The following is a 13,988-nucleotide window of genomic DNA, read 5'->3' as shown; positions in this document are numbered from 1 at the left end:
AGTCCATCAACAAAGTCATGATACAAATCTCAACTTGAAGCACTTCCTTACAAGCTCTCACAGCACAACATTGGTTACCTAAGAGCAAAGGCAACTTTTTCTGAAAAGGGATTACTATAGAAACAAAACATCATTATACCTCATTCTCCTTATTCCTCCTACAAGAATTCATCTTGTCTAGAGAAACCCTCACATCCCTTTTGGAAAAATGCACAATGCATTCAAAAATGCCCTTGGAATATCTCCTAAAAAATGGCTCTAGAGAATCCCTAGGAATGCCTATCCTCAAAATGAACTCCTACCCCCCTTTTTATACATAAAAGTTGCCTAAAATAGGCTATAACAAAATAATTTAAATATAGGCCCTTTTAACAAATACCTATCCAAAATAACCCCCTTGACATTTAATAATTTTGGCTTAAATAACAATTTGGGGGTTAAAATATAGCAAATTAACAAAAAAAATCTTATTTTAAAGGTGGGTAGTTAAGGAGTTACATGTTAAATAAAAACTTCATGAATAACATCTTGTAAAGTGCACATGGTGCAATGGCAAAACACTATTTTGGGAGGTAGCTAGTTAGGGGTTCAAACCCCACCAATGGCCTTTTAGCAAGGATGGTGATGTTTCTTTGACTTAAATAGCAAGTTTGCTAATAATTAGTTGTGACCACCAGATTTGGCACAACGATAACCACTTGATTTAGGAGGTAGAGGTTAGAGGTTCAAAACCCATAACAATTTTTTTTCTAAAACAAATTATGTCCCTTCTACCATGTAGGTGCTAGGTGGCACTAATTCACTTGCCCTTATAATGACACGTGTTGCAAAATAATAGGTCAAAGCTAATTGTTCATGCCACCATATTGCGTTGACTATTTACTTGCCATGTGGACTCCACTAACCATGTACTTGCCATATCTCCATGTTGACATCACCACATGGACATGCCACATCACTAGTCAACCCTTTTCCTGGGCATTTTTGACCGATCATAACTTTTGCATCCGGGCTCCATTTTTGAAGAAATGAATGGTGTTGGAATTATGGTGATGAGACCTTCAACTTGATGCCATTTAAAACCAGTTTGGAGATGGTCAAAATTTCCTGCCTATTTTTGGTCAACCCCTGATATGCCTATTTGACCATGACTTTGACTAGGCATAACTTTTGCATTTGGGGTCTGATTTTGATGAAACGAACATTTTTGGAAACCTCTCAACAAGATCTTCAAATTGGTGCTAACCTTGACTAGTTTTGGAGAGCTCCAAATTTTGCCTTTCTAATGGCCTCTAGTCTAGGGTTTGACCCAAATTTGACTAGCCATAACTCGAGCATGCAGACTCCTTTTTCATTCATTCAAGTTGTGTTATGTTTAGAATTTTGAGAACTTTGACATGGTGCTAATTATGGGTGATCTGGAGATACTTTAATTTTTTGATGAAATTATCCTTAAGATTAGAACAATCTTGCAATTTCTAGAAGGAAGTCAGCCCATGAAGCTAAAGTAGGAACACATGGTATATACTATTGCACTGAATCAAGAACATCTATGGTTGGAACTAGATCACTAGAAGCAATAGGAGTATTAGAATTTGTGATCTCATCTAGAGTTGAAGGGACTATAACTAGAGTGACTAAAGATAGAATGTCTTCTAGAAAGGGAGGAATTGTTGGATCTCCATGTGCTTTCCAAAGAACTATCCAAATGTCATAAGGATCATTGTACTTTTTAATGACCTTAAAGCTATAATGAGTGGCACTAAAATAAATGACATCCATAATTATTTTAATAGATGGCTCAATAATGGAAGAGTGCAATTTGTTGGAACATAGATAAGGAAATACTTCCTTATGCTCTCTTCTTAGATGATCAATTATCAAGGCACTCCATTGCTGATAGTTCCTCTTTGTCAACCTCAGTCTAAGACCAAATTGACACATGAGACAAAACTCCATGAGATCAATGTATGTATGCACCCCCCAAAATGCAAAAATAATCAATCAACCCCCCCTAATGCATGATTTGGCACTTTATAGGTAGTACATTTACAATAGGCCACTTTATCAAAATGGACTTAGTAGACTTTTGATATTTCTGTTTATAACCTCCTCTTATAGTTCAAATCTAGAACTTTACAATGTAGCTTAGAAATACAACAATTTTGAAGCAATACAATGCAAAGATAGGACCTATTTCTAAAGTGATATTTTTGTCCACACAAGCATATAATTTGATTGTAGATCTGGAAAGTAGACAAAAAATTATTCACTTTCAAAAAAAATAAAACCTGTTTATGTGTCTAGATGAGCCCGTTTAGAGCATTTGAATTTGCAAAATGTGGGATTGGATAGATAGAGTCACCAAAAATTATAATTTTTGACAAATTCATGCACCAAAATTGGAAAATAATAGGACCACTAAAAAATTCATGAAATTCTACCCAAAATCAAAAAAATTATACCTAATTTGGAGCCCAGATGACTAAGATATGGCCTCCCAAAGTCAGACTATCAAATAAAAACTAAATCTAGAGAGGGGTCTGATCAGCAAACTACGAGGTTAAATTTTTCATCCAAATGGCCATCATGGTAGTACAATTTGGTCTACTAATGATGATTAGATGGCTGTCAATTTTAAGCTAGTGTTTTGATGATGTCAACAAAAAGTCCTTCTTGGATGATGTGGCAATGATGTCACTGATGGTATCAACAGTACAGATCATATGGACTGAGCTAACATGGATATATGGAATTCCTACATTCGTGCTGACATCGACTATCATGTTAGATCTGACATGGTGCTTAGCTATCCTTTGAGGTTGATGTTGACTGGGACACACCTGGTTAGTGATGTGTCAAGGTTGGTGACTATGTGGTTGCTGCAGACATGGACGGGTGTTAAGGACACCATGTGGTGGGGAAGTTGCACTACTTACATCACTGGAAAAAGCAACACCATAGGGTAAAGCTCATCATCGAGAATTATGATCTCATTGTCAAGGAACTGTTTGATGGATGGCAAAAAGACTTAGAATGTTAGCTAGTGGATGATGCAAGATTTGTATTAGCCAGGTGTCAAAAGTCTCAACAGTCATTGGTAGTGTGGGTGGAATATCCCATGTGCACTATGCAAACTTTTGTTTTAAAATTTAAAAACAACAAGCCTGTAAATGTAAATCAAAGTACAAACTGTCAGATATTATGTGCCTCTAGTGTGTTGAGCTATGGTTGGTATGTGTGATGCACCCGCCAGTTGGAATAAGATGTCAGAGTATTCACTTAGCCCAAATTTCAAAGAATATTCCACTTGCAAGGGCCAGGATTTAACCAATTGGTTCTGGCAAAAAAAAAAATCTCAGTAGACCTGATGGCCTAAAAAAAAAATTGAACAAAATACTTTGAAAATTATAGAGAAAATAAAATACAAATTTGAAACAAAATAAATGCATAGATCTAATAGATCATATCGTACTTGCAAATCGGGCCTTCAAGTGCTAGTTTGCAAAAAAAAAATTGCTTCAATTTTGACTATGGCCCAACATAGGAAAATTTATAATCAAAATTCACCTAATTGATGCTCTGGATGCAATGGTGAGGTCTACTTTAGCTCTAAATACTCTCAATAGCTACAGATACTCTGGATCTAAACCAAGCTATCCTCAAAGAGGTGAAGCAAGAACAATCTCCAATGGCTATATAATGACAGCTTTATGGCTTTGATACCACACGTAAGAATTTTCCTTAGGGAAAAGTCACCCAAGACCAAGAAGCTCAATAACTAGCACAAAATAGACCAATAAGAGTATTATCAGAATAACAATATAATATTCAATTTATGTAATTGATTGATGTACAAACACACGAGGAGTGCTTGAATATAAAGGCATCTAGAATGTCTAGGAGTTAGTAATATGATAAGTCTTACAACCAAGCACATGTCCACCAAGAGTGGATTACCTCCATTAAGCACAAGAGTTAGTGTGATGATGAGAGGATAAACCTACAAAGGTATGTCATGTACAACTATGTTTTAGACACCATGTGCTAAAATAAGAGTGAAAATAATTATGTTGTCAACATGACAACTTAGTCAATTATGCAAACTCCAGTTTTGTATATACCATGAGCTAAATTAGAGTTTCTTACTCTTGTGTTCTCAACATAACAACTAATATGAGTACACAAAATCCTAAGTGTCTAACCTAAGAAACAATAAAATAATGCATTTATCCTAAGTAAACTTAAGTAAAATGTAAATAATAATTATTTACATTAACACCCCCCCTTAAGTACAACTTAGGGGAATGCACTTAAGCTCACAAAAGCTATGATGAAATGCATAATGGGTCCTAGCTACTAGGCCATGTTAGGTACCCAAGTACAAAGCAATGAAATCTCTATGCAAATGGAGAAAGAGGGAAAACCTCATGGGAAAAACCCTCCCCCAAAAAGAGAGATAAGTACAATAAAAAAAGATGCATAAATGGATGGAGTAAACAAGACCCCCCCATTATGACATACATCATGCATATACAATAGAGAATCCCTCAATGAAATACCACCCTTAGTGAAGCATCTTGTAATGATAAGTACTTGAAGACAGAAGAAAATCCAATGTCGAAAAACAACATTTCTCCCTTTAGGAATAAGATACACCAAGTATAGGTGCAAGTATGCTTTCCACTATGGATAGGAAAATGGAAGAGGGATCAAGATGTAGTAGGGTGTGGATGCTACCTCTAAAATCTGCTCATATGTTCACAAGTCCTTGATGAATGTATAAGCCATAAACCAATCTAGTGAATGCCAAAAAGAAGGTGGAAAACAAGGTAACATGTCTATGTATGAAGTTGAATCAACCTCCAAAGATGATGAAGCATCCTAATAGGAAGGTATGGGAAGAGAAGAAATGTCCCCTCCCCTCAATGATGGAGGCAAATCTATGAAAGAAGCTCCCTGATGATTGAGGAAGTTGCACCATGAAAGTTGAATGATAGTCCTCCCTATAGGAAGATGAAATGGTGCCATAGGTGTGATAGAGAATGCTCCCCAACTAGTAGGAAGAATCCTCTAAAGATACGATGTCTGAGGAAACTGGAATACAATCTCCAAAGATTGATATGACTCCTCATAAGTGAAAGAGTCCTTCTCCATCTACTATAAAGAAATGTCCACAATCATGTCAAAACTATCAAGTGGTTGAAGGTCAGAGTGTGCCCTCGCAATGAGTAATGAAGAAGTCTCCTCAACAAAGAGAAGATTGTTTTCATCGATGATGTCTCCGACATCTTCAATGTGAGACTCCATAAATAGCCCTACAATGCCTAGAAGGAATTCATCCCATTAAGCTAAAGTAGGAAGACATGGTATATCCTGCTGCACTAAATTAGGAGCATTTATGGTTAGAATTGGATCAGTAGAAGCAACAAGAGTATTAGAATGTGTGATCTCATCTCGAGTTGAAGGGACTATAACTAGAGTGACTAAAGATAGAATGTCTTCTGGAAAGGGATGACTTGTTGGATCTCCATATGCTTTCCAAAGACCTATCCAAATTTCATAAGGATCATTGAACTTGTCAATGACCTTAAAGAAAGAATGAGTGACACTAAAATAAGTGACATCCAAAATTATTTTAATAGGTAGCTCAGTAATGGAAGAGTGTAGTTTGTTGGAACATAGATAAGGAAATTCTTCCTTATGCTCTCTTCTTAGATAATCAATTATTAAGGCACTCCATTGTTGATAGTTATTCTTTGTCAACCTTGGTCTAACACCAAACTGACATATGAGATAAAGCTCCATGAGATAAATGTACGTATGCACCCCCCAAAATGTAGAAATAATCAATCAACCCCCCCTAATGCATGTATTGGCACTTTATAGGTAGTGCATTTACAATAGGCCACTTTGTCAAACTGAACTTAGTGGACTTCTGATTTTTTTAATTTACAACCTCCTCTTATAGTTCAAATCTAGAACTTTACATTGTAGCTTAGAAATGCAACAATTTTGAAGCAATACAATGCAAAGATAGGACCAATTTCTAAAAGTGATATTTTTGTCCACACAAGCCTATAATTTAATTATAAAACTAGAAAGTAGACAAAAAATTATTCACTTCGAAAAAAAATGAAACCTATTTATGTGTCCAGATGAGCCAATACGAAGCATTTGAAGTTGCAAAATATAGGATTAGATAGGTACAATCACCAAAAACTACAATTTCTAACAAATTCATGTACCAAAACTAGAAAATAATAGCACCACTAAAAAATCCAAGAAATTCTATCCAAAATCAAAAAAATTACACCTAATTTGGAGCCTAGATGACTGAGATATGGCCTCCCAAAATTGGACTATCAAATCAAAACTTAAGCTAGAGTTGGGTCTGAGTAGCAAATTACAAAGTTAAATTTGACATCCAAATAGTTTTTGTGGTAGTGCAATTTGGTTTGTTGATGAAGTTCATACAGTCATCAATTTTAAGCTAGTATTTTGATGATATCAACAAAAAATTCCTCCTCAAATGATGTGGTAGTGACATCACTGATGGAGTTAGTAGTACAAATCATAAAAATTGAGCTAATGTGGACATACAGAATTCTTGTGTTGCCACTAATGTGGACTATCATGTTGGATCTGATGTGGTGCTTAGCTATCCTTTGAGGTGGATGCTAACTAGGACACACGTGGCTACTGATGTGTCAGGGTTGGTGACTATGTGGTTACTATGGATGTGGATGGGTGTTAAATATGCCATGTGGTAGGGAAGCTATGTTGCTTATGTCACCAAAAAAAGTGGCACCATAGGGGAAAAACTTGTCACAGGGAACTATGATCTCATCGCCAAGGAACTATTTGATGGACAATGGGAAGACTTAGAATCTTGATTGGTGGATGATGCCAGATTTGTATTTTCCAGGCACCAAAAGTCTCAACAGTCACTAGTGGTGTGAGAGGATATATCCCACATGTGTTGTTTGAACTTGTGTTTTAATATTTAAAATCAAGAAGCCTACAAATGAAAATCAAAGTGCAGACTATCAGATATTATGTTCCTCTAGTGTGTTAAGTCATGGCCGGTATGTGTGATGTGCCTACTAGTTGGAATAAATAGATGTATTAATTTAAATAATTAAATTGATACATACCTATAGACTCATTGATTGGATGTAAAATGGGTCTGGGAATCTATAAAATAGTCATCAACACTCTTACCCTAAATTTCTAACAACATCAAGACATGATAATTTATTAGTCATTCATTGTACATATGAAATGTGATCAAATTAGTTTATTATAATCATAAATATTTACCTCTACATATTAATGCCAAATGTCTCACTCAAGAAGTTACTAGTGACTAGTCCATCATCCACAATATCTCCAACATGACTACCAAATATGTATAAGGATCCACATCACATGCACATGTGACCACAATGCAAAGAATGCTCCTCCACAACTAATGGAATAGTGTAATGAATGAGCTCGTATGTGTCAAATAATTAGTAGTCCCTAATGTATTAGTCTCTACATGTTCCTTCACAGTAGAAGGAACAATGACATGCTTACCCTGTGGCATACAAAAGTTTCCCTAACTATATTAGGGTCATGATGTGCCCCTGACATCTCAAATGGAGACTCTCCACCTCTACCCTAAGAATCTAACATGTCAAAACAATTAGGGATCTCAGCAAGGACAATTTCACAATAAAATTTCTTTAAGAAATGCAATAGAACCTCATGATTATTGCAGGGTAGGGCATCAAAGACCATCCACCATCTATCCCAAAAGTTATTTCTAATATCATCATGGATGCACCAGTGGATGGGGAAACTTTTAGTTGTAGTTCTAACAATGTCTTCTTCTCTTGTATTTTTAAATAATGCACATATGTCATCTTTCGTTATTTTCTTATTTTTTACATATTCATAGGATAATTTTTTGGCATAATATCTTCTTTATTCTTCTCTCTTAACATGCAAAATATTCAACTGACCAGTAACAGAAACTACCTGACTCACAATGGACTCAAGGAAGGATGCCAATTGTGTCCTCGTAGGATTAGTTTGCCTATAAGTTTTTAGCATACCAATTATTGCTTCTAATTGAGTTTCCCTCTTTCTATTTCATTCATTATATTATCCTAGGTGGCAAGAGGAGGTAACCAAGGTTCTTGATATTTCTCACAAGGATTTTCAATTTGATTTTATGGAGGGTTTTGTTGATCAGAAATAGGAGTTGGTTCATGTGAGAAAAAAAGGCAAAGATGGAAATAAAAATGAGTTAGAATGGATGAGGTCATGGGTTGTTGTCATTATATTTCATTTCCAATAGCACATACATGCTATAGCATGTGTGTGCTAGCATTTTTTTCTTAAATAAAAAGGTGTCATGTTTTTGGTACCACAACTTGGTGTATTCACCCTCATATCAAGAAATATAAGGGAGATAAATAGCCACCATAAACTTGATGTGGTTAGAAATTTGGTTTGAGATCATAAATTGGATATTATTTTTCTTCAAGAGACTAAGATGGACAAGGAAAATGATAAAAATGTTAGGCCTTTTAAAAATTGTGGTGTTATGGCTAGCAATTCAGAATGGGCATCTAGAGGCATGATGGTGATTTGGAATCAAACTATGTTGAATGGCCGTCAAATCATTGATTCTTGTTTTCTCTTAAGCTTCATCACTCCAAATTAGATGTAAATTGGATTATAGTTAATATTTATGCTCCAACTAACAAAACTACTAGAAAAAAGTATTGGGATTGTTTATCTTTTTTAAAGGGGAATATTGATGCTATAAGTTGGATCTTTATGGGGGATTTTAATGTTCCCCTCTACAATCATGAAAAAATGGGAGGGAATCCAAGTTAGTTGGAAGGTAAACTTGATCTCATGGATTTTATTAATCATGAAGCCTTAGTGGACATGGACCTCCAGAATAAATTTTACCTAGAGTAATAAAAGGGTGGGGAAGAACTACATTCGAGCTTGTCTTGATAGGGTCCTCATTTCTCCTAATTCGATTTAGAATTTTGTTTATTCTTTATCTTTCATTCCTAAGGTGGCTTATGATCACTTTCCTCTATTTTTTGTTACTGATTCATTTTTGGGGAGAAGGAATTTCCCCTTTATATTTGAAAAATTGTGGATCCAGCACCCAAATTTTTTGCATGACTTTCAAAGTTGGTGGAACATTAAAGTGGAGGGGTCTACTCTCTTTAGAGTGGCCAAGAAGATGAAATGTGTCAAAGATATGGTGAAAATATGGAATAAGTCATCTTTCGGGGATATTTTCCACCAAAAGACTTCCTTGAAAGAATACCTAAAGAAGATTCAAGGTAAAATTCAAGTGGATGGGTACACTGTTGATCTTGTAGAAGAAGAATATGAAAAGTTGGTCATGTACCATGATATAGTGGTAAAGGAAGAGGTTTTTTGGAGACAAGTCATAAGAATGAAGGATTGTATGGCTAAAGAAATGAGATAGAAGTTCTAAGATCTTCCACCTAACAACTACGAAACATCGGGTTGTGAGTAGAATTTCCAAGTTGAAGATTGATTCTAGAGATATTTTGAATGAGGAGGAAATTACTAAAGGAATGCTGACTTTCTTCTCTTCCTTATTAACTTTTGACCAGAGTCTTCCATAGGTAAGTCAAGATGAAATTGTTGAATCAATTCCCTCCTTAATTTCTAAAGAGTAGAATAAAATTTTGTTGGTTGTCTCCTCAACTAAGGAAATAAGGAAGGAGGATTTTTCTTTTGAGGGGGAAAAATCCCTGGGGCCAAATGTGTTTCCTATGTTTTTCTTCCATATTCTTTGGGATGTGATTGGTAAGTATGTTTGTAATGAGGTTAAAGAGTTTTTCGAGGCCATAAAAATGTTAAAAGAGATTAATTCCACTTTGCTTTGCCTAATTTCTAAGAAGGTTGGTGCAAAATCCCCTAATTATTTTTGGCCTATTAGTTTTTGTAACTCGATCTATAAGATCATTTCTAAAGTATAGACTTTGAGGATCCTTAAAGTTCTCCCAAATCTTATTTCTAAGAAACAAAATGGGTTTGTTCCTGGAATGAAGATTTTTGACTCCATCATTTTGGTTCATGAGAATGTCCACTTCATGGTGACTTCTAAAGCCTATGATCAAGTGAAATGGACCTTCCTTTTAAAATATCTTAAGGCCTTTGGTTCTGGTGAATGATGCCTCATGCCTATTTCTTAATTGGTTACTATTGCCTCTATGGAAGTCCCTATTAATGGGCCTCTTCTCTCTTTTTCAAACCCACTAGGGGGTTGAGGCAGGGGGTCCTATTTCTCCTATCCTATTCTCTATAATGGTTCAATATTTGGGAAGACATATTGGGGTTCTTTTGAATAAGAGAACCATTCATGGTATTATGCCTTCATCTAACCCTTTGTCTTATTCTCATGAACAATTTGTTAATGATACAATTTTTTTGGGTATAACCTCTATAAGGGAAAACAAGAGCTTTAAGAGGGACCTCAATATTTACTCTAATGCCTCTGGCTAGAAGGTAAATTGAGAGAAAAAATCCCTTTTTTATTAATACTCCTCTTCCAAGATAGGTAAATCAAGCATTATGGGATGTGTTATTTCTTCATTGCTAGAAACTTATCTAGGTCATCATTTAGGTTTTAAACCAGCTGAGTCATTTGGGATATTCTTTTGGATAATTTTAATAGGAAGCTAGTGGGATAGAAAGGAAATTTTCTCAACCAAGCTGGTAAAATTACATTGCTGAAATCTTGCCTCCAAAGTTTACTTTCCTATGCCTTGAGTCTCTTTAGATTTTCAAAAAATTTTAATGATGCCATATCAAGAATTTAGAAAAATATTATTTGGACAAGGATAGAGGAAAAGAAAAGAAGGTTATTGGTGGCTTGGGACTTAATGTGTAAGCTAAAGAGTTTAGGTGGTATTGCTATTAGGCCTTTGAGACAAATGAACAAAGCTCTTATTGCTAAGAAGGGTTGGAGAGTCTTTGAGGAAATCAAGGAATGGAGTAAGATTCAAAAATATATGTGTTTAATACATCTGCTATGTAGGAGTTACTTAATCCACCCCCCACCCTGAAGCTTTCAATGCTTCATCCATTTGGAATGTTATTCAAGGGGTTGAGGAGATTATGGCTTTAGGAAGAAGATGTAAGGTGGATGATGGAAGGAGAGTGAAGTTCCAGGAGGATTGTTGGCTTTTGGTCTATCCTCTAGAAAGTGCTTTTAATGATCTTGACACTATAGAGAGGTACAAACAAAGACTTGGAGACTACATTTCTAATTATTGGAACAATGAGTATTGAGTAAATATTGTGGAAAATTAATCCAAAACTTGGACTTATTCAAAACTCTCTCAATTATGTAAGTATTAATCAAAACTCTCAAGATTCTCTTATTTGACAAATCCGTCCTATTGGGAAATACAAAGTGGCTATAGTCTTCAAAGCTTAAACTGAAGATAGTTCCCTCTGTGGGTAAAGGCATGGATGAGAGGTCTTGTTCCTAAGATAGACATTCTCTTCTAGATTGTTATCCAGAATAAAATATTCACTATTGCTAACTTGAATAAAAGAGGTTTTCAGTTCATTAATACATGCATCCTTTGCAATAAATATGTAGAAAACATTGACGATATGTTCAACCCTTGTAGCTTTAATCAAAAGGTATGGAAGATTATTTTAGATTATTGGAAAGTGACATGGGTTCATGATGATAATTTGACTAATTGTTTTATGAGCTTGAAATGTCTTACGAAAGGTACTGAAGTCAATGTTCTATGGAACTTCTCTTGCCCTCATTTTGGCTCGGGCATCTGGAAAGAAAGGAATATTTGTATCTTTAGGGACAAAGATTCCCCAGCTTGGTTAGTAGGTCAAAAAATCATTAGGGAAATTAAGGATAAGTTCATCTCCCATAATGGAGGAAAAGTGGATATCAATATCATGGACCCAACCATGAATATCTCTATTAAAATTGATTCTAAATGAGAGGGTGTGGTTTAGCTTTCCCCTCTGAATGGATGGTTAAAAACAAAATTGAATGGGTCTATGAAAGGGAACCTAGGAAGGGATCATTGTGGTGATTACTCTATATCTACTTGCTAGCTATGCCTATAGAAATTAGGCAATATGGAACTAGACCATCTAGAACTGGATCATTGGCTAAGAGTGGTTGGTAACTAGCTGCCTCTGCTTATGCCTAAGTTTTGAGGGATTACTATGGAAGAGTTTCTAATGCTATTGCAATCCCCATTGGCATTTCATCTAGTCATATTATAGAGGAAATTGTTGTGCTTTATGTGGTTAGAATGGTAGTGGAAGTTACTAGATACCAAAATATCTGGCTGGTAGGGGACACTCTTAACATAATTAATTCTTTAAATAATAAAAAATGTATCTCATGGACTATTGAAGATACTATCATGGAAAAAAAGGGCTCTTAAATAATTTTGATGAAATTCATATTTCACATAGCTATTGTGAAACTAGTAAGGTGGCTAACTAGATTGCTAATATAGTCATCAGCACTAGGAGACAAATGACGTGGAGGTGGGACTTAAGTACCTATGCAGAGCTTAAGGAATTATTAAAGTTTGATGTGATCTAATGTGGGGAGGATTAAGTAATATTTTTTATACAAACTATGGGAGTATTGGTAATAATAAAATGTTTTCTCAAAATTTGGGTGAGTACCATTTCATTATTATCATATTATTCAGGCGCATATTTTGATTGTAGGTGAAGGAGTATTTGGGGCTTAAAATTTGTTCCTTTTTCATCCTTTTTATGAGTTACATTTCTTCTCTATGAAAGACCTCTCTTTTTCCAACTTGGAAAATAGGAGGTGAGATGAGAAAGTATGCTTTGTCAGCTTGTAAGGCATAGAAGGAGAATCAGCATGTTTGGAAGAAGGGTAAAAGCATAGATCTGTGTCACCGTTTGTGATACAAAAACTTGTTTTGGTCAAATCTCATTTATCTATCAAAACTCAATTTTAAAAAAAAACTAAAAATACCCTTTTATAGATTTCAGATTCAATATCATCATTTTATAAATTTTTGAGTGTTTTGATTAGTTACAATATGCTATAATCTAAAAATATTATAAGTCAATATTTCAACATTTCAGAAGATGCTCTCTCAAAAAATGAAAAAAAATAGTAAATCATATTAAAAAAAATTTTAAAAAAATATTTATCACTAGAGGAGAGAATCCTCTTCATGAATATGTAATTTTTTTTCAAGAAGGTATAGATTTGATAGGGAAGTTTTGACGGAAGGAAAAAACTGTTGGATTCTGACAAGGTCGAACTTGAGTACTTATAACAAAGAAAATATACATCAAAAATAATTATTTCTTTTTTTGTGCACTAGCTATACATGTCATCTATAAAATATTTTCAAATCATAACAAAAAAAGATGATTTGCACATACTTGTTTGACGGGAACTACATCCTATATTTTTTATAGTTAAAAAAGGGACTTCAAAATAAAATAAAATGAATAAATTCTTAGTCAAAAAAATAATAAAAATTATAGGCATAAAATTCATACAATTCTACACATTTCATCAGTTTACATCATCTTCATATTTTAAACACAAATACCATTTTTTTTGTCATTAATGTTGAACTGTCACATTCTGATATCACTTTTCTTTATAAAAAGGTGACACGGGTTTGTGCTTTTACCCAGAAGCTGAAAAAAGGTAAGGTTACATGCTATCTGGAAAAACTCTATGGTTATAAGCAACATGTTACAGAGGAGTTCTTTAAAAATTGGTTTGATGAGATTGTTACTATGTATGGGGTTACTATTACTTTAGCTGAGAAATTTCTTCCTGAGATAACTGGTCTTCTAAACATGGGGATTTAGTTTAGAAAGGAAACAAAATTTCCAATGTAGCTTTGAAGAAATTTCCAAAAATCTCAGAAGAGGAGAAAAAACTA

The sequence above is a fragment of the Cupressus sempervirens genome, chromosome 8, assembly GCF_028749045.1.
Source record: "Cupressus sempervirens isolate cs-2001-9-10 chromosome 8, ASM2874904v1, whole genome shotgun sequence".
Taxonomy (NCBI): Eukaryota; Viridiplantae; Streptophyta; class Pinopsida; order Cupressales; family Cupressaceae; genus Cupressus; species Cupressus sempervirens.
The sequence above is the reverse complement of the archived record's forward strand: the minus strand, read 5'-3'. Positions refer to the sequence as shown.